Below are 27,274 nucleotides of genomic sequence, written 5' to 3'. Positions count from 1 at the left end.
TTAATAAGAACAAAGCACAGCAAACTCTATTTCTGTGTGGCCACCCAAGAAAACATTATTTATATTAGATTATAATTTTCCTGTCTCCGTTAGGAATTAAAAATGCAATAGCTATCTGAATTGTCCCTCACGCCAAAAGGAAACTCCCACTTTTTTCTCCTCTAATAAAAACACAGCTAAATAATGTTAAAACACACACAAACAATGCTTGTAATTCCGTATTATGGTTTAAATCTGCCTCTTTCACAACCCATGCCCAGATCAGGAAATGAATGGCAATCCTGGGGACACCAGGCTGACCAAACAAGAGTTTAATCAGTTCTGAGACCATATGCAAATGATTACCTCCAGATAACCGCAGCATAAAAACAAAGCCCTTCATCTATAGCCAATTCCATTTCCAGGGGATTTTTCTGATGAAAATTGATCATGGGAAAAGGTTAAAATGTGATATAGTAGTGATATATTTTTCCACGGCACTGATTTCTGGCTATCCACATATTTATACTGCTCTTCATCATAAGCACTATAAACAAACACTGATATTCTGTAACTCCTGCTTGTGCAATTCCTGTTGAAGTAAAGTGGATTCATGAGTTGCACTCAGTAAAATCTCTAGATTTTACTAAACAATAATTTCATGCAGCCAATATTTAGCAAAACTGAATAGCATTGGAAGCACAGGAATCCATCACAGAAGACATAAAAAAAGAGCTTAATAAAAGCCTATGTCCAGAAAGCTGCCTAAGAGCAGCTAAAAAAAAGATTAAAAGAAGAAGGAAACTGCTAATGCTTGAGGGAGGCTGGTGCTCTTCCAGGACAGGAATGTGTCTTACTAATACTTTGTACAGCGCACCGCACACAGCAGAAACCATACTTGAATGATGACTTTGGCCTCCACCACAATATAAGGTGAGAAAGAACAATGTGGAGTCTGAAGCTAATGGTGGAACTTTAAGCAGATTTTCGCAGGTGCTACAAAGAACTATCAGATAGTGAAAAAAGACTTCCACGATTCCTTCACTCCACCTTTTCCAGGAAGCGAAGATAGCACGTGTCTTGGCTTCTCACCGTCCCCGAACTTTGCTGGTGGTGCAGCTTCTCCCTCTGTCTCTCTCCTGCTCAGAGGTTTGGTCCTCTGGCAACCAATGAGTAGGTGTCTGATACATTTTTCTTCCTAACTTTATGGCAAGGAATACACTTTGTTAATACTGCCAGACATATATGATAGCTGTCAAGCTGGTGAGTTGTTTTAACACTTAGAGAACTGGCTCTAAAACAGTCAGGTAGCAAACTGCTAGTGAAAAAGATACGAAAATGAGTCAAATCAAACATGCTACACTGTCTGTCTTAATGTTGCTTGGTATGTGAGGAACGAAAAAAGTCTTCCTACTGACCACACTGCTCCTCCACATTTATCTTTATACTGTCCTCATCACCTAATACCCCAGTGCCTTTCTATATTTCATTAACTGATCTGACTAACATCTCTCACTGGTGGCTCATTCCCCACCCCACTGAGACAGGGAGAGAATTGAACGTACAGTGTTTCGTAAGCATTTGGGGGAATTTATTCCTCCTAATCCCCTTTAAATTTCCTCTGTGAATTTTTTGCCAGATTCCCAGGCGTTTTGTCCTACAGTACTATGTCTATTAGTGTCTTAAGAACAATATACTTTATTTAGAAGGAAAAGCTTAGGAGTGTTGTAGATACTGTATGTGCTTGAAAATGAACCATACCTTTTCATGCAGAATTTGCTCCTCACTCAAGAAAGCGGCCATTACTTGAAACTAGTACAAAGATTTATTGCTTATCTGCTGCTTTACCACAATCTTTTTCTCCAGACCAACAGCATGATCCAAGTGCAGACTTCATTTTTAAAAATTCTATAAACAAAAGCCAAATCAGAGGACCAACTATTACCTGAGCACCATCTTATTCAAGGAAATATAGTGTATTTTTTTCACAGGAAAGCATTATTAGTCAATTTACAGTTCATTATCATGGAGTGACTAGACATTTATGCCTCAGGTGGGTCATTTTGAAAATTAAAATAATTCAGACAAGAAGGACTTTTCAGTAAAGAAGGACTTTTCCAAAGAAAGGAGTGTTCATATATACTCCTAAAACAACTCCTAAACGAGTTAATAATGGTGCAAGAGCAAAAGGACAATGTCACGATTTTTACTTACATTTTTTCACTTTTTACAAGGAGGCCATACAGAACTGACACTGGTTTAGTAATAGTTTAAGTTATGGTGGGATGTCCCTTCAAAAAACCGTGAACGCAAACTGGGAAGAGAATACATTTCAAAAGCTACTGCAGAGCTTTGAAATGAAACGTTGCAGCTGGGGCAGGTGATCATCTTTTAATACATGCTGCCATCCTATTCTTGTTTCCTTCCCTCCTACATGCACAAACACATCATCGTTAATTTTAAAAATACATATCCCTAAGTTTATTCCCTGTGCAGATTCTTTACTACCTCATAATTCCCATCTGTGAATCTTCGAGAGATGGAAAACAGATTCTTATACAAAGAAATATATCTTAAGCTTTACATGACTCTATGATGATTTTGAAAGACAGCAGCCCCCTGACTACAGCTGTTGACAATTATGATATTTGCTAAAGCATAATTATGACCTGACTGTAAGTTTAGACTTTGTAATATTGAAAATAAACAAAAAAGATGTATCTATGTATTGTAATTGGCTGATCATACAAATACTTATTAAATATAAACACATATGCTTTTGTAGATTTGTTAGAAAGATTCGTTAATTGCTTAATGAAAGATGTCTTTCAGATACTAATTCCTTCATTTAGTTCGACAGATTAAATTTTATATGAGGAGATATTAGCATGCATGCAATGAAGTGACAAGGACAACTAAAAAGCTTAAAATGTTAATGGATGAAGTGTAGCTTTCTCAGTTACTCTAAACTAAAAGCTATAATCTTCATTACATGCACTAAAGATCATCTTTTCCTCTGCTTTCTGCAGAGATAAGACAGCTATATTTAACACAGAAATGAACACCACAATATGTTTCGATTCGGCTGCTGTATTTTCATTATCATAAATAAATTATGAAAATTTTAAACAGTGCATGAATGATTTCGCATAAAAAACAACAACAAAAGTGCAATTAATTTTTATAGACGAGAAAATTGATAGTTGACATCCAAGCAAATTGTTCCTATATTTCATTGCAGTAGCTTTAGATAATTATCTTTTTGATAAACTCTCTTTGCAATGTGCATGCAGAAGAAAAATGAAACAATTGACGTCAATTACTACCTAAGGCACTACAGGGTTAATGTCAACAATTGCTGTAAAAAGCAAATTACCAGCAATACCAACAGTCCAGAGCCTTCATTTTTGCTGTAAACCAGAGTTCAATCTGGCATAATCTTTTCTTTTTCCCCAGTAGGGTGCAGAGAGCCCTCTAGCTTCCATGTGGGTTTCCTACTGTGGTACATATTGGCCAGCATACAGCTGCTCTAAACAACTATTTGCATCTACAATGCGGTCATCCCACCACCTTCTTTTCAGATCAATATGATTGGTACAAACAATAGTTTGATTTTGATTGCTCTATAGTACGCTTGGGTAGAGCCTCTGAATGCAAGCGAATCGCTCAGAAACAATGGGCTGGTTCATCATCCAAAGCGTCCCTTTTCAAACAGCTGCCTCTGCCACACTCACCCTGACAAACGTCCAGAAAAACAGATGGTTTCAGCATTCATGGGCAGTTTAGTGAAAGCCCCAGAGTCAACTATTCAAGACATTTTATCATCTAGCTGATAATAGAGCAGTGCTTGCTGATAAAAATTAAAACTACATTTAAAAATTCTATTAATTCACACCCACATTCAGCTCCCCTCACACAAAAAAAACAACTTTCCAATTTCCTACACCACTGTGAAGCACAAGTACTGACCGTTCAAATGTTAGAGGAAGCTTCATTCTTAATTCCTTTTTATGGAAGATCCACATTACTGTGACAAATGACAATCAGTGGGTAATCTCACATATCACACGGACTGCAATACCCACAAACAAAAGCAATCAATTAGTAATTGAAAGCCAAGTTCAGCTTTGAACTTCCTGGGTTTTGCTGTGGATTAAACCAAGTCCTGCTATTTAGTGTGTGTATATTAGAGAGAGAGAGAGGTTTTTTGCTCATTTCTTTCAGGCAAACATGAAACATTTTCCAGGCACTGTATTAGGAAAGGCACAAGATGAGTAGCGATATAGATTCGCTAGTACCTACGGACAATCAAATCATTTCCACTCAGATCACAGGTACCAGCAGCCTCAAAGGCAGAAAAACTGCTGTGTGCCGTACAATAAAGTCAAGAGTTGCTACAAAGGGACTCTGTGTCCTGCTCCCCTGAACACCAGGGGCTGCGCAGCAACTTGGGCTCGTCTCCCCTGGGAGGAGAACGGGTTGAAGTGTGGCTGTGAACGGGGCTACTTGCTCCCAGGCCACAAAGCTTCACCCGGGGAATCATGCACTGTACTGTCTTGGCCCACCGTTACCATCCAGAGGCTGTACGGATATTTACAATTGCTTCCCAAGTGCCTTACGACTTCGGGGAAGCTTAAACCCCTTCAACCCACACTGGGAAGTCCAGCTCTGCTTGTTGCAGGATAGCAAGATTTGGCTTCTACAGAAAAAAAAAAAGATCTTTATTTATTATGTCTTGCTTAGCAGCTTACAAAGTTTCATAATCTACTGATCTATTATATTTATCCATGGACATATGAACTTTCCACAGCAAATTCAGAAATGGCACTGCATTAGTCCACTGAGCTAAGCTGCTACACAGATGATATGGACATGCTTACTTTAATTCTACTTTTCAGTGGAGCACATGGAATTGAATCCTGCAAGTGCTGGAAATTTTTTTTGGTAGGTATATATACATATATGTGTTGCACAGCTCTGAAGAAAAGTAGAAAAAGAAAAACCAAGAGCCAGCAACCATTTTTGCCAATGCTTTAATATCTGAATGATGCAATTTAGCAGATATATTTTGGGAGCTGAAAAATAAGCTAAAAAAAAAAAAGAATGACCAAATACTGTAAACGTGGAGTTATTTCTTAAAAAAAAATACTAAAATTTTGTTACCACTTTACTGCATTTCAGTTTAGAGAAAAAAATATATACTCTGGATCCAATCAGAAATCTTCAATTTCTCCAAACTTTACAGGAAAAAACCTCATAGAGTGTTGAAGGATGGTACCAATCTGTCAAAATGATGATGCTTAAATCCATATTGTCACACAAAAAATAATCACCACGTATCAACTAGTTTTTCTCTGCAGTGCTAATGATGTCAGTTTTGAACACTACTTTGTTATTTCCCCAGTAGTTATCTTCCTTATTGCCATACTTTCAATGAGAGATCCTTTTAAGTCATTCTAAGTAGGACAGCTATAGAAATGCCTCTGCTATAACATCAACTAATCATGACTTAGATGAGTTTTAGATAGCCAATATTACATATACTATTACCAAATAGCCAGTTATTGTTACAACTACAAAAATATAGAGCTATGAGAGACCTCAGGAGACTGTCTAGACCCTCCTCATGCATAAAAGGAGTAGAGGGAATAGATATTCTAGGCAAACCTAATTCCTTCAACCTTTCCTTTAAGTCATGTTTTTAAAATTCTTGATTTCCTCATGATTTCTTTTGGAAACTCTCCAATTTATCTACATCTTTCTTTATATGCAATCCCCAAAACTGGATTCAATACTCCAGCTGAGGCCTCACCAGCACCATATGGTGCAAAATAATTACTTCCCATGTCTTACACATGACACTCCTGTTAAAGAATCCCGAAAAAAGAGGTGCTGTATTTGCAATAGCATGTCCTTTGTGAGTTATATTTCACTTGTGATTTCCAGAAACCCCAGACACTTTCCTGCCTTCCAATTACTTCCTCATTTTGTATTTGTGTATTTATGTTATTTTTTCCAAGGGCTGTATTTTGCACTTCTTTACTGAATTTCACCTGGTCAGTTTTTGATCATGGCCTCTTAACAGATCCTTCTGAACTGTGTCATTCCTTCAAAGTGTTGTGATCCCCCCAGTTGTACCTGTAAAAAAAATTAATGTGCATTTTCTCACTAACATTTTGAATGATGGATCAGAGAACACACTTTCCCCAGAAGAGACCAATGAGCTGCCCTTCCAGTTGGAAAGTGAACCACCGATAACTTCTCTTTGAGAATATTTTTTTCAACTGCTGTGCCGCCACTTATGGCGATTTCATCTAGGCCATATTTCTGAAGCTTGCTTATAAGAATGTCATGTTGGACAGTGTCAAAAGCCTCACTTAAGTCAAAATATATCACATCTCCTACTTCTCTCTTATCCACTAGGCCGGTTACCCTGTCAAAGAAGGAAATGAGATTGGTTTGACACAATTTGTTCTTGACAAATTCATGCTGGCTGTTTTTTATCACCTTATTATTGTCTAGGTGCTTATGAATTGTTTTAACATCTCTCCGGGGGATCAAACCAGGGCCAAACTGGACTTGGCAAGTGGAAAGGAAGGACCCAGGGAATTAAAGACAAGTCCTACGCCTGACTTCCTTTGGCCCTTCCAGGATTCTTCTGTTTACATTAAACATAGTTTATGCTTTTAAAAAACAAAAACAAACAAACAAAACCAGCCATCTTATGGTAGGACCATCTTGCAGTTAACCACTGTCACTGCACCACATAATTACACTGAAAGAGTCATTTAGAAACACTTGCACTAATTCCCGTCCCAGAAAAATCGTACTCCCACTTTCTCCAGTGAGGCTAGGACTTTGGTCTTACTTCTTGGGATGTATTACCTCAGACTCCTGCTACTCAGCTGTTCAGAGCTGACTTACCATCCCTAAATGGCACATTACTGCAGTATGCAGACACATGCATAGATTTCTAGCACATTTAAAGTGTTAACCACTCATTTAAATTAATGGGAGTCTTCACATTGCTTGTAGCAGGCTCATTGAACCAGGCATCAGGACACAAAATTTATAATCTTTGCTGTTTTCCTAGCCTCTCTCCCAGTGAGGTCCTGATCTTGTTTGAGACTTTGGGTGGTACTGCAACACCAATAATAAATAAGATGGGAAAGCCGTAAATCTCACCTCAGTGCTCAGAATGAATAGTTGGGAGGATTCTTAGCCAGAAAGAAAAAAATAAAAAGAAAAAGCAGCAATCTGGGAGCATTCTGTTGCCAAAAAAAAAAAAAAAAAAAAAAAAAAAAGAAAAAAAAAAAAGCCCTTTCCCTCTGTTTTGGTTCCAGTTTAATTTTTCTCTGGTCAGCCTTCCTCGTTCTTTTTACTTTGCCAGTGCTTGAATGAGCTTTTCCTCAGACAGAAGTTTTTACGCAAGTGATTCTTTTCTTCCTCCCTTGTACCCCCCTTCTTCTCAGGCTTCCCCGTACAGGCTCTTCTTTTCACCCCTCTCAGTCTCCAACAGATTCATCCTTTCCCCCCACTGAGTTCTCTCTCATCCCATCATGCATTTTTTTTTCCTGTCCTACCATATAGTTCCTATTTCTTAGTTTCCTTCCAAGTCTCCTGAACATATGGGCATTCACCTAGGTGTTGAACATCATTCTGCAGTCGCACTGACGTTACCTCCATTCAAATTCCTTTACTGTTGTTTCCATTCCTCTCTCCCAAAACATGTACTACACCACCGGTCACCTGCCCTATGCATCAGGCAGCTCACAGAGCACCAAAGTGAAATGCAAGTAAGGCCACGGAAATATCCATTATCCAGCTTTATTCAGATGAGTGGTTTTGCAATTGCCAGGTCCCTGATGGTCCACACACTGCTTCTAAGGAAGCTGTGGTAGATGGCTAATGTATGCTACACTGCAGCCTATGTGCAGCAAGCTCCTAAGTCAAAAATAAATGGATAAGCTAAAACAGCAGTAGTTCTGATTTTTTTTTCTTAAGTGGTACTGAAGACATTCAGCAATATATTTTTTACAAAACTACTGATAATAAAACAATTACGCCAGATGAAAATCCTTGATGTACCATCAAGAAGACCATTCCAGTTTGTCCATTACCTCTACAGCCCTGTCTTTTTTGTTCAATATGTAAGTTCTCAGAGAAGAACTTATTATCAGATTCTATTATGCTCAGCACTAATGGAATCATAAACAGGTCTACATTTATAAGCAACACTAATTATGATGATAGAGATTAGAGAAGCAGCATGCTTCTATTTACTTTGCATAAACAGAATTTGTGTAAAAAAATTCACACAAGAATTTGTGCAAAAAAATAACATTTTGTTTAAAGTCAGTTTCATTGTTACTCTGTAAAAATGGATTTTCCCCTGCTTTTGTGAAAGCCTTACAATCCAACACAGGAGATTTAAGTCATTAAAGAGGAAACTATAACCATAGAATTACAGAAATGGCAAGATAACATAGAAATAGGATTGTTCCCTGAAACCACTAGCTCTTTTTTTATGAAATGACTAGGTTTCAAGTTGACGTTGTCAGTGTAAGTAATCTTAAAATTTACACTACAGCAGTTTCACTACCTCAAGTCAAAGGCAGAGATTTGAAATGAAAAAGTCCTTTTTGAAAGCTTATGCATTAAAACTTTTAAATTATTTGTTGGCTTGATGAAGGTTATTGCATTATCCATAGAAACACCTATTTTTTCCTAAGACCCATATGGCTAAAATTATTTTGCTGCAGTGGCTTAAATCATCATCACAACAGAACAATATACCATAAAGTTCTAGTTTTTGTACCCATTTCAAGTGCTATGAAATCCAGTCATCTAAAAGCATTAAAATTAAGTTCTGGTTTTCCACACTTAGCCTATCATAGGAAACATAATACTAGATCATTTAGGGGTTAAGCGCAAGATTAAAATAAAGTACATCCGGTAAATTTTGTATAAGATATAGGCTGCATATGGACAGTTCTTCCATCTGGCTAAAATAACTAGAATAAAGATACAAGCAGACAAAATTGCATTTAATTTAGTAACATGTACCCACATGATAGCAAGTCCAATTTTGACTGAAATCATTTGAAGCTTCTGACATTTGCATCTCTTCAGTCAGTTTTTATTTGTTATAAAGATTCATTATCTAAGTATCTATATGGATTGCACAAAAATATGGACTTCCATTATGCTGTAGAACACCAACTTGAAAATTATCCTGGATATCTTTTGGAAGGTATGGGCAGCATAAAATTCAGCTCTTTGTCTGTAAGGCCACATTGCTATAAAAAGAATGCAAGTATTGTACTTGCATACAAGTATTGTATAACTTGTGTTATTTTTGGTTGCAAGTGCAATTCAAGGACCTCTGTACCTTAGTCATCCATGTCAAAGCCATGGTTGTCACAAAGGTAATGTGGCACCGAAACTAAGAACTGCAAAGTTTATGAAGCTGGCATTAATGGTCAGTGTTTTTCAGGGCAGCCACTTCCTCCAATAGCTGACAATTTTGGAATGCATTGCGAAGTTTCTCTTGAGACATACAGAAAGGATAAAGTGCCTATTTTGGGAAAAATCTTCAAAACATTTTTGATCCTAATTAAATGCATTTATGTGAACATCAAACCATGCAAGAAAAAATAAAACTGTCAAGCTACAGAAAGAAGTGGTAGATGAGGTAACCTTGCCTCATGTTACTGTTTCTTACATGCGTAACGTCTCTCTGGTGAGTCTGACCATACACGTAAGTAAATTTCACATATATATACACTTATACACACAAGTTAATCTGGACAAAAAATTCTAATCTTCTATAGCATCAACACATCTGGTTTTTTTGTTCATATTCTTCAAGAATAAATCTCATTCCAAGACCTTAAAAAGTGTGTACCATAGCAATACTAGATATGTGTTTATACTGATGAGTTTCCTGAAAAGCCTCTATCTACATCTTGTTTCAGAGCTAAAATATATATGGGGGAGAATGGGGGCACTCACAATAAATGCTCCTTTAAATCCACTTTAATTTTTTCTGTTGAGTTAATCAGACATGACACTGATTTTACCCTGTATTCAGAACCTGTTAGGTATTCTGTCCAGTTGAAATACAAACACTGTTTCAATTACAGAGGAAGGCAGGTAGAAATTAAAAGAAGCATTGCTCCTTCAGGTTTAAAGTTGCTTGGATACTCAAATCTTCAAGAAGAATCTATGTTACTGAGTTTAAGATTTAAACAATCATGACTTTCAGGAGTGTGTTTCCATCCCATTAGTGATATAGTAGTTCACATCAGGAAGAACTACTGCATTTTACAGAACTCAGCAGAGAAATGATTCTTCTCTAGTACTCAGTAGCGGCAGTATTTCAGGTTTTTTATGCCATGGTTTTTACAATCTAAACACAGAAATTAAATGCCTGTAGTCATAACTCATATCCTCCAATTGCTTTAAAATGGACATTTAGCTCCTCAAAGGGGTTGACAATGTCTTTTTAAATTATAACTGCTGATTTATATCACTGTAATGTGACAAAGTAGACTTACACTCTCAAATCTGAAGATAGAACAAATACTCTTTGCACACAGCAGTGGGCAAAGGTTCTTCAGAAATAAAATATGCCTGCCCTCTACTGACCATCTAAGAAACTCTTTATGATACTCGTTTGCACCAGTAAAAAAATTATCAGATTTTAAATTTAACCTCTTTCATCATCTGAGCTGTTTCGTAACTTCAGGTCTCCAAATTAGATTTCTAGTCTTCATGTAGTTGTTGCATCCGCCCGATCAAACCTCATTGGTTTGCACAACATGCTATATGTATCCAAATCTTTTTTTGATTCCCTGCTCTGCTGAGAGAACCAGGGATAGAGAATGGAGTATCCCAGACTTTGAAATCTGACTGTCTGCCCAGAATTGTTAATGCGAAAGACTCCTTTCTTTGTGGCAGCTGTTACAAATCAAGAAGCAATTGTACTTTAGACGTTCACACAGAATGAGTTCTATCCTCAGGAGAGCTTAGAAAAACAGAAAACTGTTTACAAAATTCATTGGATACCAAATTCTCGGACTACTTTTCATCTAGTCTGAAATGCTATGCACACATGGTATCAGAACGGTGAGGTCTGACGAGTGGCATCGGAAATACAGTTCTGGCTAGATGCTGTGGCCTTTTCCTGCCAAGCCACGTAAGGGGCCTACCTGGTGCCTCGTTCATTCTGCCTGGTTTAGGGGCGACAGTCTCTGGGTCAGCCTCTCCACCAGCCATCCACTTTTAAGGTGCAATTTGTCTAATCTATTTGAGAATTATTTAAAATGAAATGAATCATGCCTTAAGTGCCTGCTTCCTTAGTGAAGGGATGAGGTTTATCTGACATGTAGTCAGATGAATCTCAATTAAGGTACACTGCAAAAAATGGATTAACATTTCTGCTAACCACAAAAAAAGCGTAACCCAGGTTGACATAGAGTAGGAACAAAGGAACTGTTCCTTTCCTAGCAAATCCAAGGACACAAGATGCTCCAAAGCACAAAAAGGAAGAGTTGAGTCTAGCGAGGATTTTATCCTTGGAATCTGGGCAATCCAGGCAATGATTTTTCCAGCATTTTCTTCAGGCCAGGTAGGATCCGTACTGCCTGCAGCACAAGCCAGAGCTAACTGCTGCTTTTTTGAAGAGGTTTCAAGACTTGCCCATGCACAGTCAGTCTGAACAAGTTAGGCTACCAATTCCAAACAGAATGGTTATTCCTGATTAATTCTCCATGTGGGCACTGAAGAACTAGAAAGCATCTAGACAGAAAGTTAACCACTTAATCGCACAAGCAGGGTCAAGCTGATTTTAGCAGTGATTTCACTAGGAACCGACTCAGGCCAACTCTTGAGTACTACTAAAAGCCAAAGCCACATCACATAATTAGTCCATTGTTCTTACCACTGAAAACTCAATCACTAGGTAAAGTTCAGCACTACTGCAGGACTAGTATTGTGCTTTGCTTTCTATACGAATGCTATGACTTCCTCCATTCCGCAGCAAGTGGATCCATTCCAATTCATAACTTCATCAGGCTTTGGAACTGAACTGACTTGGTAACTCCATAAACTGTAGAACAGATTTAGGTACAAAATTCTAAATAGGCATATGAATAGCACTAGGGTAGATTTGTAGAGAATTTGAATAAAAAAATCCATTAAGGAAATGATTTTGTTTTCCTATGTATATCCAAAACTTAAATAAACTGTGTTATCACAGTACTGTAAATAACCTGGGAAGAATAAAAGCAACAGAAGTTGTTAATGCCAAATGTTTTAATAAACCATGTGGATAGCTTGCCCTTTCCTGAATATATAGCTCTATATATGTCTATATATGGTATACAGAAAGATACAGAATATGTAGAGATATATATTTTCCCCCTAATAAGAATACTAAATAGCAACATTTATGCAGACATGCAATAATGACGTTTCTGCTACTGCCGCTCGGCAACTGCCCAATTGCTTGTGTGATACTGAGAACCAAAAATGGTTAGCAAACAGCAACTTTCTATAGATAAATAAAAGAGAAAACTTCCGTAATGGAGTATTTTTAAAACAGACCTACTCATGAGCCAACATTGAAGAGCAAAAGCTTTTATAATCAATTCCTCACCTATCTGAGGACTCTAATACTCTCCCATCACTGTAGTTTATAGAATACTTCTTTGCATATTCTTCTCCTGGGAAGCTGAGGCACCACTGTGGAACTCCATACAGCACCAGCAGAAACACCACCATCACTTAGTCACCAGAAACCAATTTTCATAGAAAAGAAGGTAGAAAGGAGAAAATATACCAACCATGCTCAGTATCAGCTATTTAAAGATGAAGTTTTGATTACAACTATAATGAAAGTAGTGACCTAGTGGAATTGTTAAACAGGAACAACATGTATTATATTAATATTCAGATTGTCCCCAGTACTTGTGATGAGACCAATAATTCCTGAATGTACCTAAGTTTCAAATAACAAAAAAAGTTATTTTGAACAAATATTGACAATTAATAAAGCTCACATGACTCTTCTCACACATAACTGAAAGAATTACTTATCTATGTGGAGATAGCAGGCAATAATTAATCCTCATAGTAGTTACAGAATATGTTTCCCCGGAAAATTTTCATCAATCTTTCCTTAAGAATGGTCAGGGGCAAAATGGTTAGTGTTTTATCTCACACTAACAGTAATCATACCATTAAACCTTTTGGAAAACCTAAAAACAGCAACACCAAAAAAACAGAGTCCAGAGACATGTTCACTATCTATTTCTTTTCTATAAACTTTGCTACAGATACCATCACAACAAAGACAGATGCACAGTATCAAGAAAAGCAGTTCTAAGTGCTGCCTCTGCCAGACTATTGAGCCTCACCATGTGCATAAAAAAGTGTTCCCCCTGAGGCAAAAAAAAACATAGAAAACACAGTCCTCCTAGAAATACTACACAATGTTGAAAGTTTTATGGAAAATTTAAGTCTTATCCTCTCATTTTAACAAAGAAATATTGGTACTGCAATAGGAAATTAGTCTTCCTGCTAACTTAAAACAGGCTTCTGGGTTTTGTTTGCAGCAGGACAGTAAGAGGCTTCCCTAATCCACAGAGCCTTGGACAGGGTATATTTTTGCAGACAGGGGCTGAACAGAGCAGGTTAGAAAGACAACCCTCTCTTGTCAGCACTAGAAAAGAGTCTACATTCCCTTGTCCTAGAAATATGTCTTCTTTTACCTTAGTGCCGGGACTAAAGTTCCTAGTGTCTTGTACAGTGAGGAAATGTGAGTTTCTGCGAGCAGAAAGGAGCGGGGCCCCAGAGAAGAGTTAGGTATTGCCAACAAACAACACCTCCTAACCAGATAGAAATCATTAAAGGAGGAATGCTAATCTGCGCTCCACAATTTATTGTTGAACATTTCCTAGATTTTTTTTAAAAAGTTATCATTTCTTTAAAAACATCTATTGCATCTCCTTTTTCCTGCATGCCACTACAGAAGACTAATTGTCATAATCCCCTTTCTTTAAAAAAGAAAATCTACCATGGTAGTTTTAACTTAGTTATACGCATTAGTTCTAATCTTAAATTTCTTCCTTTCCCTTCTTCATTTCAGCTTTCTGAAACCATCTGCTTTCAATGAATTCTTAAAATCAGGAGAGCTGCTCATATGAAGCGGATGAAAGTCGGATTTTCTAAAAGAGGAAGAGATTTGCAATGTAAACAACATATATGCAGCCTATATCTTCATTCAGGTTTATAGCAAGTGGGTGGATACATTGCGTAACTACACTTCAGAAAGGGCAATTAGGTGCCAAAATGTGCATTTGCTTGTGAGCTGAACCAGCTACGCTCATCCATACAAGCATGCGTATTTTTGTGCTCATAACTGTTTCTTTACCTTCTGAAAATGTGATCTTTTATAAGAATGAATATTCAAGGTTACAAGAACCTAGAAATCCTTTTCAGCACCACCTAGGACTTCCAAGCTTTACTGTATCTACTCACTCTTCACCACTTAAATTAGCATTGATCCCCAATGAAAATCTTTAGTGTGGTTAGGTAAGGCTGATAAGATTTATGAACTGCTTCATAAATATTAAGAAAGAATAACAACATAACAAACTATGCCTGATCTGCTTTCTTTAGGTACATCATATTGCAAATGAGCAAGCTCCAGTATAGAAGCAATCTAGCTGCGACTACCCAAGAGTGGTCTATGTAGTTCCCCTGCTGAGAGGCCTCACGTGCAGGTTACTGCCGCATAGCTGTGCAGTGCATCACATGGCCTTATTACCTCCGGTTTGTTTAGATAGTGTTTCTGTGCCCACTGTGTTGTTTCTTCTTGATTGCAAATTAATTGAGATGCTCTGCAGGTTACAATATTAAGACAGCGAATTAATAAGTGTTCAGCTGAGGTATCCGAGTCCCATTACATGACCCGGTGCATGGGGTATGCCCTTGACACAAGATCAGGCAGAGTTCCCATGTCATCTAACGCTGACTGAACAGCCAAGCCCCTAGTCACGACCCCTTAGCGCATCTTTAAAATCTATATCTGTGCCTCAGTTCCTTCATTTGTAAGTTATGGACAATAATGCTCTCTAGCCCCAAACTACTGTCATGACAAGATCCTCACACAGAAGGTGCAAGGTAAATTGAATATTACTAAATACTGCAATATTCTTTTTCAAAGTAGACAAAGTATATATAGGCTTTATCTGCTGAGGTCATTTTAGCAGTTAGTCACATCCATATCTTTTGCTTTGACATATTAGCCTAGTTCGGCCTAAAGTTAGTGCTGAATCATATTTTTAGGAATCAGAACCCCACTAAGAAATCAGTTTTTGTCCTTTTGCTTTCAAATACAGAAAGTCACTGCTGTGCTCCTCAAAGGAGCAGATTCCATCTGGAACGTGACTTTGTTCCTGCCACCTACTTAACAGCATTTTCATCGCTATGGCTTGAAAGATCTCAGTAAAGCTCCTCAGAAGACTCCAGCGAAGCACAAGCTCACACTCATACCTGAACCATAGCAGGACCTGTGGATCTGATCTTGGGCTTGAAAGAAGGCCTCTGAGTCACAGCACTTGAAACCGAGGTTCTGTGGAGAAGATTCGCTGCCAAGCAGCGTGTGGTGCTGGCAGTGACTGAATCACCAGAGTCGCCAGCAGGTCCATACGAGAGAAGACAAATTATCAATGAATTACAGTTTTTTGGGGCAGCCCAGATCTGTCCTCCTTTTAGCCTCAATCAGCCGCTGCTAACAAAATCTTAACACACTGATAGACATGCTGGGCACAGACAGAATGTATTTTGTGTGAGTAAAATGCCCTCGATTTCCAATTGTGTTACAAACCTCAATTTACAGTATAGCTGCCTGGTGCGCTGGATGGGTGCCATCAGCATTTAAAAATTCTGAATTAGCAATTTATTGTATTATCAAATACCTACATGGAAAAAAAGTGTGCCATTTCAGATATGATGAGTGCAAGCGAGCCTCTGATTCTGATGACAGACCACCAGTGATTGACAGTTGTAAGGGGATAAGGCAAATACTACTCTCCAGAAAAGAGGAACCTAAAATCCTAAAACATTATGTAATGCAATGGGTTCTTGGTCTTGACCACTTTAGTTCTGCATTAAGCATACAAAAACCAAATATACAGCACTTTAGTTCTTAAAATGTTCGTGTTGTGATGCACCTCTGGAGATGCTCAAGTGGCTAAGAGTTTAATCACAGGGCAAAGGAGTCCTCTCCAAACTAATGGCTCACTGTAAAAGAGGTAAATTATATATGTAGTTGAGTTTCAAAGAAAAAATCAGACAGGGAGGAGGAGTGCTAATAAATCTGCCCTCTGATGAAGATATTCTATTACAAAATAATTTGTAAGTATATTAACCTGTAAAAACAAATTGCTGATGGGTTCATGGATTTAAAGAGATTGTTATAGAGGGCTATTAAATACGAAAGAGAATACCCATAAAAAGTAAAGTGTAGAAAGTATACACTGGAAGTTAGGACTATATTTTTTCTATTACATCCACAGCATTCATGCTGATATACAGATTCTAATTATGACTGCATTTACATTTTGTTCACTGTTTCATAAATTTTACTTTGTGCCCCCTTTTTCTTCCTCATATCATACAAAAACAAATCCTTCTTTTTGTTCACGTATACATTTTTTCATATTATAGATTATAAATTCACATTCTATCTATTTGGGAACATAATGCATGACTGGACAGCTCGTGGGACTGTAACCTCACAAGACATCTGAATCTCAGTAATGTGCAAAAAAGATTTTTAACCGGATACTCCTAAATGTTACTTTTCATTCATGCCCATTTAATTCATTCATACTACTAATTAGATTATGACAGTCAGACCAGACACTATCTTTTAAATCATGTCTTTTATAACTAAGGTCGCTATGCAAGGATATTTAAGATTTCTTGTCAGGCAAATTTTTAATACAAAAAAATAATATATCAAGATACATTGAAGAGATATTTGAGGGGAGGGGAAGTGAGAAGGACTTTAAGAACTCAAAATGTATAAAAAGTAAATACAGAATGAGAATGCTGCAATACAAACTGAAGTTTTAAGGGAAGCCTTCGACAAAAACAACGCACGAATGCCAGAGATGACACTAACCAGTTTTGCAGGTAAAAGCCACAAATATCATAAAGAAATAAGTTAAGGAAGAGAAGCAGAAAGAGTTTAGTGAAACTAAGATGATGCTGATGAATCAACAAGCACAATTTTTAGGTCCTCACTCGAAGTTGAGGCTTTTCTACTTAATATTCCTCATATGAAAAAAAATACAAATGAATAGAGAACTGGAACATAGTTAAAGAGATTGGCTGTTAAGGCACATTCAAGTCTGTTATTTACGATGTACGTTACTAACACCATTATAAAGGCCACTCTTCCTGCAGCATTGTTTCTTTGGCTTTTATGTCTTTCTTTTTTATTTGCTTTGTAACAGCCTTGTGATATTTCTAAAAAAAAAAAACAAAACCAAAAAAACCCACCACATACCAGGCCCAGCTGACCACTAGTCCAAAAGAGTCTCTGCCAATATAACATGCTTCAGGGTTTTTTTGGTGTTGGGTGCAAATAGACAGAACCATGATACAAGCTTAAAATAATTAAGAAAAAAAACAGCACTAAAACCACAAAGTAACTGAAACTTTGGGGGAAACCAGAATAATAGTGCCTTTTTTTTTTTTTTTTTTTGAGATAGCTGTCTGCACTAAATACAAACATCCTCTGACCAAGCATTATCTTTTCTGTGAGTGGAGAAGAGAGATGGAGAAATGCCATTCCTCTTGGCACAGTCCCAACATCAGAACAGCTATCAGCAATGTATATTGAGAGGAAGAAGATGAATCATTTTTTGCTATGAAAAGAACCATTCCTTTGCCATTAATTCCTTTGTTAACACAAAATTTCTTTGGTTTTAACCTTTTTAACAAACAAAATGTTCTAAATGTATTTTACAATTTGTATAAAAAGAAGACCTCTTGGACATACTTCGTCATTTCAAAATGTGCACTTTACACCTATGAAAATGTAGCAAAGCCACAAATGCTTTGGTCAAGAAGTTTCACCCCTCTTGAATTGACTGATGATATCATATGTTCTAGGAATATTTTTATCATCTGGCATGTTGCTCGGCACCATATGGCACAGCACACTGATGAGAGAAAGGACTAGTTTTAAATATTATACATATATATAGGTAGATAAAAATAAATGTTATACTTCTATAGAAGTATAAAGACACTATTGCACATTTCTGTAATTCTTATTACAGTAGGGCATCATTGTGAAAGGTATTTACTTTGTCCCCACACTAAAAGAAGTAAAAACTACAGAAGTAAAGCATAAAATAGTTTCAAAAAAAAAGAAACACAGCCCCTCAAGATGAGCTTGAACTGAATGCCGCACTTCTTTTCTCACTTGGTATTGCTTCTTTTTCCAGGACTTGTAATTATTGTAATAATAACATATTAACCCTTTCTCTTAGAATTAATTCTCGGCAGTTAACTCAGATAGTCACATTTTATGGTTGCTTGTTGTCTGTAGCTAGATCAATAGCTCCAGTTCTGACCGTACGGGAGGGGATGAGTTTGTTGTTTTTTTCCAAGAAAACTTTTTAAAGGGATGTTCTCCATCATTTGGCATTAAGGTATGTATATATGATCTCTACTGTTTCCATCATTATTTAAGTAAAATGACATTATGAATTGTGTGAAATACTGTACAGAGTGTTTTTATATATAGAAATATATAGTCTACTTGGCATTTAATTTTTTTTTTTTTAAATGTGAGCTGTGGAGCCAACCACCTGGCTAACTGGTATAGAAGAACATTTAGCCCAGAATAATCTTAGACATTTTATTGAAAATCCTCTTTTCTTTTCCTGCGAAGTCTTCTTGAGAATGCTTGGTTCAACCTCAAATACCACAAAATCTCAATGAACTCCCTGACACAATGATAAGCCAGAATGTGAAGATGTCTCTAGAGAAACAGAAAGTTTAAATATATTCTATACTAGTATAAAAGCAATGAAACCTCAGTGACCTCCTTATAATCATCTGCTACTACACTTGTTCCCTTTTCCCTTCATAAGTCACCAGTCTAAAAATAGGATACTGAATTGAACTTCTGAGACCTTTGATGACATCTTCCTGTCCATTCTCTGTGACTTAACCGCATAAACTTTTGTCTACATTAGGGCTTTTCCCAAGTACTGTTGGACAACTTCAAGCCTATTCTTCCTCTCTGGGGGAAGCAGGATGTCTGACCTCAATGGCTCAAGTGTCCATTTTCCTCCCAGCTCCATGTCCTCCGTGCTTCTACCAGCCTACACACAAAAGTCTACCACTACCTCCACATGATGCCTGTGCATACGAGCCACTATTTTTCAACTCTGCTCCTCTTCAAATTTTTATTAATCTTTTCCATGCCTGCAAATAATATCTGTTAGCCCATCTCAGAAGATCTGCTGCACTCTTCTACTGCCTGTTTGGTCTCGCATTGGCATTCTCCCATCCTTCCACACAGTCTCACCATTCTTGGTAGAAAAAACACTTCCTAGTTCCAGATCTTGGAAACTGTCTTTCTCTCTCCTCCTCACCAAATCTCCACATCATTTAAGATCTTAAATGAAACTCCAGAGTCTGCCTTTGCTTGCAGTATTGCTATTATAGTATATCTGGCATTAGTATATAGTACAGTATGATAGCAGAGGAAAAAAGTTATTTAGTGATATATTTTGAATATTCTTATGTTGTCATCTACTCATTAGAGCTGAGAGTTCAAAAGAGCTTGAAACAAATGATTAAATGACATACATCTTAAAATAAACAGAATATCAATAGTAAAGTATTGGGTCATTTTCATAAATGACAGATGTGCTAATTCCAATCCTTTAAGATTAATGAGGCTGCAGAACAGTGCAAATACAGGAACTGCAGTGCTTGTACCTGGCTCTAACAGTCACAGGGTAGATGCTGAAGTAACTGAGAGCTGCTGAAGGCTATGTCTATGCCTGCTTCAGGCCCTGGACAACAAGCAGGATCCTGACCCTCGCTCCTTCCTCGGCTCTCTTTGCCCTGCATGCTGCATTACAAGCACGGAGGGGTGCAGGCTCAAATTATGGATTACTGCTAGTGGCTTGCTGACTCTGTGGCCCAAGAAAGCCACAGGACTGCCCAGTTTCATTGTAGTTTCATAGCTACAGCTCTGTGCTCAAGTGGTTTGGGGAAGGAGGGGTGATAAGAAGGAAACTGTGCTTCATTATTAAAGTCCTTGTCACGTTTTAGGGAAGCACTTATCCTCGAGCACCTATCTGGTAGGCAAAATAAAATTATTTTGCTATGAAGGGCTTTTATTTAGGTTCCAGGCAAAAAACACTAGCGTTTCCACACCTTGTCAGTACTAGCAGTGCCCTACCCAAGATGGGGTAACTAACTGAACTTTACTATGACATACATAGATAAAATAAATATTTGGGCTGGAAGCTTTTACTGCAAACACCAGTGATCCCAGATGGTTTTCAATGTGGACAACTCCAAACACAACAGTTTTAAAGAACCCAGTCTCCAAATGCCAAGGGAAAGTCTAGCAAATATAGTTTGGGAGAGAAAAATTAGAAAGAAAAAGTGTGAATCAGATTGAAAATTCTTGAAGATCACCTAGATTCTACTAGCCAAAGTGCAAAAAACTGGAAAACCATACAACTTGGGTCAGTAAAAAACTAAAGGTAACATTTACCTCCATCCTTCCTTCTAATCCTTTCCATCCTTCACTTCTGCTGGGTATTCTCTTTGGTATTTAATAGCCCTCTGTAACAATCTCCCTCAACCCATGAACCCACCAGCAATTTGCTTTTACAGGTTACATACTTACAAATGAATAAGGGCAATATGAGGCCTCACAGGGAAAAAACCCAAACCATGGTAACATGGTTAGCTAAGACTGCTAGAACTAAAGATAATGAGAGAATAAGCATATTAGGAACAGTGGAAATTATGAAAAGAAGGAAGACGATGAACTTGTATGAAAGTATATGGACTTGGAAATGTGGGCAAGGACATTAGTAATCAGACCGGGAGCTTAAATTCCAGCTGTTGGACATAACGGGGGCCTGGCCCAGAAATCTCTTACGAAGACGCTATTCCTAAAGAAGAAAGAGGTCATTCCTTCAAACTGACTGCCAGGAACTGCTGCCCAGGCTGAAAAGGAAAAAAAAAAAGTTTTTTGTTGCTGTTCATTGGGCAAATTCATCCTACCGCTTTTGTGTGTGCGAAACTAAGTCTCTTTAAGGCTATGTTTATAATAGGAAACTATTAACACAGCCAGGGCAGGGCACTTGTACACACTCTTCCCCACGATGCAAGTGTTAGCATGCCAGGTGGCATGCTGGCCTGCACTAACTAGCACTTTCTAGACACCTCCTGGCACAGCCCAGGGAAAAGCACAGTCCAGAGCTTTCCAACAGACAGTAGGGATGAGGCCTCCCTGTTTTACAGGGAAGAGAGTTTAGCCGTGCAGAGGCAAAGCATGATATGGAGTAGCAACCATGAATGCTTCCAGGGCCAGAGAGTGGGCCCAGGCTCATTTCAGTGTAGACCCAGTGTAAGGTCCCTCGCTGCAACAGCTGCAGCACGCTGTGTCCTGGGCTGCCATGGAGCCAGCATCTGGGACCGATTAGAAAAAGAACTGTTCTCCTGTCCAACAATAACAAAAAGAGTCTCCTAAACAGAATCAGCTACCAGCCAGTTTAAAATGAACAAGCTTGTAAAAACTCAGCTGAGTCTTAAATGAAAAAAGTGAGCCTTAGCAGGCTCTCATCTTTGAGGAGAAACACATAGCAACCACCAATGCCTAGGAAACGGTAAACCCAGGTTCTAAACACAGTATTTTATACCTGAGGATGAGGAACCAAAGGAACTGGCTACCAGCAAAGACAGGATGCTGGTCTGGAAGATGCACGTTTGCCAAAGATGCATTTAGGGAGGTCAGCATGGCACTGCTGAACAAAATGCTAAAGCCTACTTCACACAGGTCAGAGCAGATGCTCTCACGGTCTCCTGGATTTCTAATCAAGATTATAAAACCAAACAGATGATGCTCAGAATAGGCTTAACCATAAAGAGGCAGCACAGAAATGTCTCCTCAACAACAGAAATCAGGAGACAGAAGTCCTGTCATCAATACCTCTCCCTGCGACTGAGTCCACCATTTGTTCAGTTCTCCCTCACTAGCAACTGTGACTAATAAATGCCATTGATTTTCAAATATTTGCTCCTTACTGCTTTTACACCCTGCTCAGGTACCTCCTGGGCACCGCAGTTAGGTGAGGAGCAGGAGTCTAGTAGGTAGGTAGAAAGCTGAAACCTCTCAATAGGTTCTAGCCACTAGCCAGGACTTTTATTAAAAGAGCACTCAATTACTTAAGCATGTAGCTTATTCACACAATATCAAAACTAACTCCCAATCAAAATCTCAAGCATGCATTTACAGAGCAGAGGAAAAGAGGCCAAGTTACCCACAAAAAAATCTTGCTTAACCTCAACATTTAAGGAACGATTCAAGATACAACAAATGTATCTCAGAAGACTTAGCAGGCTTGAAAATCCTCTAAGGATTAACTTTTCTACAAGGGCCATTTTAAAATAAAAATTAGTCCTGTCTACCGACTGCTTAAATACTTTCTGATGAATTAATATCCAGAATCAGGCCTCATTTCCATTTCTAGAATATTTGTAAAGCTACCAATAAAATTTTACTCTGAAGGAACAATTTTATTCATCTTAGATTGTTCAACTGCAGAAAGACATCAATCCAGCCAGTGTTTGTCAGAGCAGTTAGTGCATGAGAAGCTCTGTACTTGTTCTCTAACTTTATGACTTCAGTTAGCATAGTTAAATAATGCTGGCATGCAAACATCTGTGTCTTTATATCAACTAGTTTCTAAAGTGGTGAAAGAAGGCTAATGAATTGCAGAGTTATACAGAAAAATAAATTGAAATTTACTTAATTCAATATGATGGGTGCTCAAAGTAAATCTCTTTTTTGTTTCAGACCAAAAAATATAAGAAATTTTACATGTGCAATCAATAGAGTTGAATGGGAGCAATACCCAGGTTAAATGGAAAGAACATAGCCCACCAGAGAACCAAATTCTAGGTGTGGAGTTCCATCAACTCCCATCAGTGAGCAGCAACTCAGACTGTCAGGATTTAAATGATGATGACAGTGACTTAAACAGGAGAAATGTTAGTGTTAACAGGAAAACGTTAATGTTAACAGGAAAAAGTGTTAATGGACAAATCCTGTTAAAGTCACTGGCGAAATTTCATTTTGACATATAATGGGGACACCATTAGGCTCAAGGAATTTTATTTATAAACATTATGTAAAAAATTACATAGAATCTGTAATAAAATTTCTTCCTGTGTATCAGCTTGTTCTTCTATTGAATATTAAAGTAACTTTGTGCACTGCCCACGTGAGGTTTTAGGATATAACAATTCTAGTAAATGGGGTATTTTTCAAAGCTACTTTGAGTGGATCTAAACACTTGTCCAAGTGAGTAGAAAAATCTAGCCATGCACTGAAGAGAAGGACAGATGCATGGTAGCTAAAACTCCATGAAATACTCTGCAAATCTATGGGTATGTATTAGCAACAGAATAAACACTCCCCTCCAACTTCTGACAAAACTGAAAACATGGAAACAAAGATGTTAATTAAACAACCCCCTTCTGGAAGAATGCTAATTAATTTTTATAGGTTACGTTTTCTTGATATACCGAAATCAAAATGACACAGCCATTTGTTTTCCCTGGCAAAGTCATGCACATCACTGATTATTCAGGTTTTCAAAACTGTGTATAATACATACTACCACCTACACAACAGCACAACGCTGACATTTCAGCACAGAACATGTTGAAGCAGTATTTCTGTATTGGAAAAAAGAACAACTAACAAAGACATTTCCTAGAAGGTATCCATCGAAGAGGAGAGAATAATGTATAAAACATGTGCCTTTTCATGAGAGGTTACAGATGCCTTTTACACCACATCGTGTTCCCAACATAACAGATCTGGCGGAAGTTCCAAGTTGAAAAAAGGAAAAGCAATTTTATTTTGATTTTATGGAACACTGCATTTATCAACATCTTGCAGTAATTTTTGCATGGCAGGGGACAATTATGGGAATTACAAAAAAGTTGCTTGAATGTTTTTGTTACATATTCTTTTTTACTTTAAAAATGTACTAATTGTTGCAGTTGCCATTTTAAATAAGATAAAATGACTGCATTCTTAATATTATGTCCACAGTCTTCTGTTACCCTTGCTTATGAGAAGGCCTCTACATTCTGTAAGTGAGAAAGCCCCAGTGATCCTACCTAAATGTACATGAGTCTGCTACCCTGATAACTTTCAAATTAGCCAGAAAAAAATGGACAGAGCTCCCTTATATGCTCACTGCTGAACAAGAGAGATGGTTACTGTTCTACAGGAAACAGACACGCAGGGCATCATTTTAATCCCTGCTGTAAACGAGTGACTTGAATGAAGTCAGTCCAAAACTGGTGCAAGTAACATAAAAACTAGGCTGTATTCCCACAGTGCGCCTGGCACTAGCAGAAGGGTGAAGAACCAGAACTATGCTTTCTAGGCGGAGGTGTATGTCAGGTGCTCTTACACACAGAGGAGGGAAATTAGGTAGTTGACACAGAACAGGAATCCCGACACCTACACTAAATCCTCTCTGAAGTCCTGACTAATCAGCCTGTAAAAAAAGGTTAACATTTCTGATATCATTATATGCTTCTCTGGCATAGGAGGCTAATGTTTTCCATAAACTTTAGCTGTGAACACTCAACATTTTAACTTCAGTGAGTTCTTGCCCAAATAACAGTGACTGGAGCCACGATGTGGCTCCATCACTGTAAGCATACTGTGAAGATGTTCTACTGGTACAAAGCAGTAGCCTACTCCATCACAGATTACATGCTTTAGAGATTATTAATACAGGATACATAAAACAGATACTCAACATGCCATAGTTACAGCATTACAGTATTCACAGCACAAATATAAAGTCAAAGACCGAAAGAGTTTGGATCCCCTAACACTTTTTTCTTTACAAGAAAAAAGAAAAAAAAAAGCAAGCATAGAGGTTCTTACTTGAAATTGAAGAAAACCACACAAATACTTTCAACACATTAATAAGAATCAGATGGACTTTAAAAGGAGTAGGTTTTTGTTTCCAGTTTCAGCTAAAGATCTCAAAGTGATGATAAAAACGGCAACTGACACTAAGGAAAAAGGCAACTATATCCCTACAGATATAAATCAGGAGCATGTTCAACAGCACTCTAGAGATCAGAAAGACTATAACCTCGTACGATTTTCTCCCCTCCTTTAGCAATCACTACCAGAGATGAGTTTTAAGGAAAGAAGAAAGCCTCTTCTTTTTAAAGTCATCAATTGTCATAAGGCTCTGGGTTGACAAAAACCTATTATTGATACTATTTAAAAGATATGTATCAAGAAACATTTACCAAGTTAGCTAAATTTAAATTTTGACACCAAACAGTACAGCTCAATGAATAAAAAGCTTACTTCAAAATAAGTGCCTGAAACAGTACCTTCAGGAAAGTTAAAGGAAAAAATACTTATTTACAAGCATCTCTAATATATTGGTTGTGGTTAATTAGTATGCTAAGACTGTAAGAACATTTGGATCTGGTTTTAAATTTTGACACCAAACAGTACAGCTCAATGAATAAAAAGCTTACATCAAAATAAGTGCCTGAAACAGTACCTTCAGGAAAGTTAAAGGAAAAAATACTTATTTACAAGCATCTCTAATATATTGGTTGTGGTTAATTAGTATGCTAAGACTGTAAGAACATTTGGATCTGGTACTAATCAAAGGTTGTTTAGGGGGTTTCAGTCTACGTTTCTCTTCTTATGAACCCTCTTTGTTTTCAAAAGTTTTACCATTTACTATACCCAAATGTAACTACCTACCCCTTTCAGACGTACCTACCACTTTTCAAACATACACAAGGCAGACATCTTCCAAGTTGACTACAGCCCTCACCAATTTAGAAAAATGCCTAGCTGAACAAGGAATGATTTTAAAGGTGAAGTAGAAGCTGCCAGTTCAGGTTTGAACCTCAGATTTAGGAGACATAATACTCTAGATGGTAGGAAAAAAAAAGAGGATGTATACCCTTCGTGATCCTAACTACGTAAGTATGGTAACTGGTGAGGCTATTCTTTCTTCTGGAAGGAATTAATTAAGCTCAGTAGGGCTATGTCTGTGGGTAGGACAAGGATGACTTCCTGAGTACTTGGTCCTGTCACATGCCCTGAGTGCGTGCTGGGATGACTGTACATTAGTGCCCCCATTCTCCTTTCCTACTCCCCTCACATTTAGTGTCTGTGCAAGGTAATCCAGGCATGTTTCACAAAAGAAAAAGTGTAAAATTTTTACTACCAACACCACTTCTTTTTTTCTTAGTTAAAGGACCAAAAAGGGACTCCGTACAAAGTGACAAGAAGAAATTCTTAAAAATTCAATTATAACAAATTGCAGCCAATTCTGTGCACTTGAAGGCTACCAAAGGAGCTTCTCACATGACAACTCTCAGAAACTTCGAACAGATTTTGTTAAAGATGGTAGAAGTACTATATCAGTTTCCAAAACAAATATGTATATGTCACAAAATCTTTGTAGCTCAAAAGCCACTATGTCACTTTTAGTGACTATGTCATTTGTCATCGCAATTACAGAAAATTCACATGCTGTGCGGTCCACAGTCAAAGGATACAAGTCTTTGACTGTGTTCTGTATCTTATTGCTTATGAATGAAAAAAAAAAGGCTCTGAAGGGTTCAGCTTTCTCAAACACTAAAACAGAGTACTTTTGTACAAGTCAATAGAATTACCTGACCCGACCTCTGAGAGGAGAATAAGATTCAGATTGCTTAAAAAATCTCTTCAGCAGACACCGTTCAGCACAAGCATGCCATTTTAGGGAAAATAAAAACTAACTGATGGGTTTCACTATTGTATTGACAGAAGACAGGGAGTGTGCTAACTGTAGCTAGCAACACACAACAGTTAGCATCACAGAGCTGGGAAGATGTTTGCGAGACAAGTCATCATTTTCACAGTGTTAGGAATGAGAATAAGTCCGCCTTATAGTCAGGT

At 37.7% G+C, this 27,274-nt stretch overlaps 1 protein-coding gene across 2 annotated transcripts in view; it reads right to left on the bottom strand.

Moving 5' to 3' along the window:
- The window catches only part of LOC112986694 (cytochrome P450 7B1), a 126,579-nt gene that overhangs the window by 83,465 nt on the left and 15,840 nt on the right, over positions 1 to 27,274 (bottom strand). The gene's annotated exons all lie outside the window — the stretch shown is intronic.

This window comes from Dromaius novaehollandiae, chromosome 2, assembly GCF_036370855.1.
Source record: "Dromaius novaehollandiae isolate bDroNov1 chromosome 2, bDroNov1.hap1, whole genome shotgun sequence".
Taxonomy (NCBI): Eukaryota; Metazoa; Chordata; class Aves; order Casuariiformes; family Dromaiidae; genus Dromaius; species Dromaius novaehollandiae.
The sequence above is the reverse complement of the archived record's forward strand: the minus strand, read 5'-3'. Positions and strand labels throughout refer to the sequence as shown.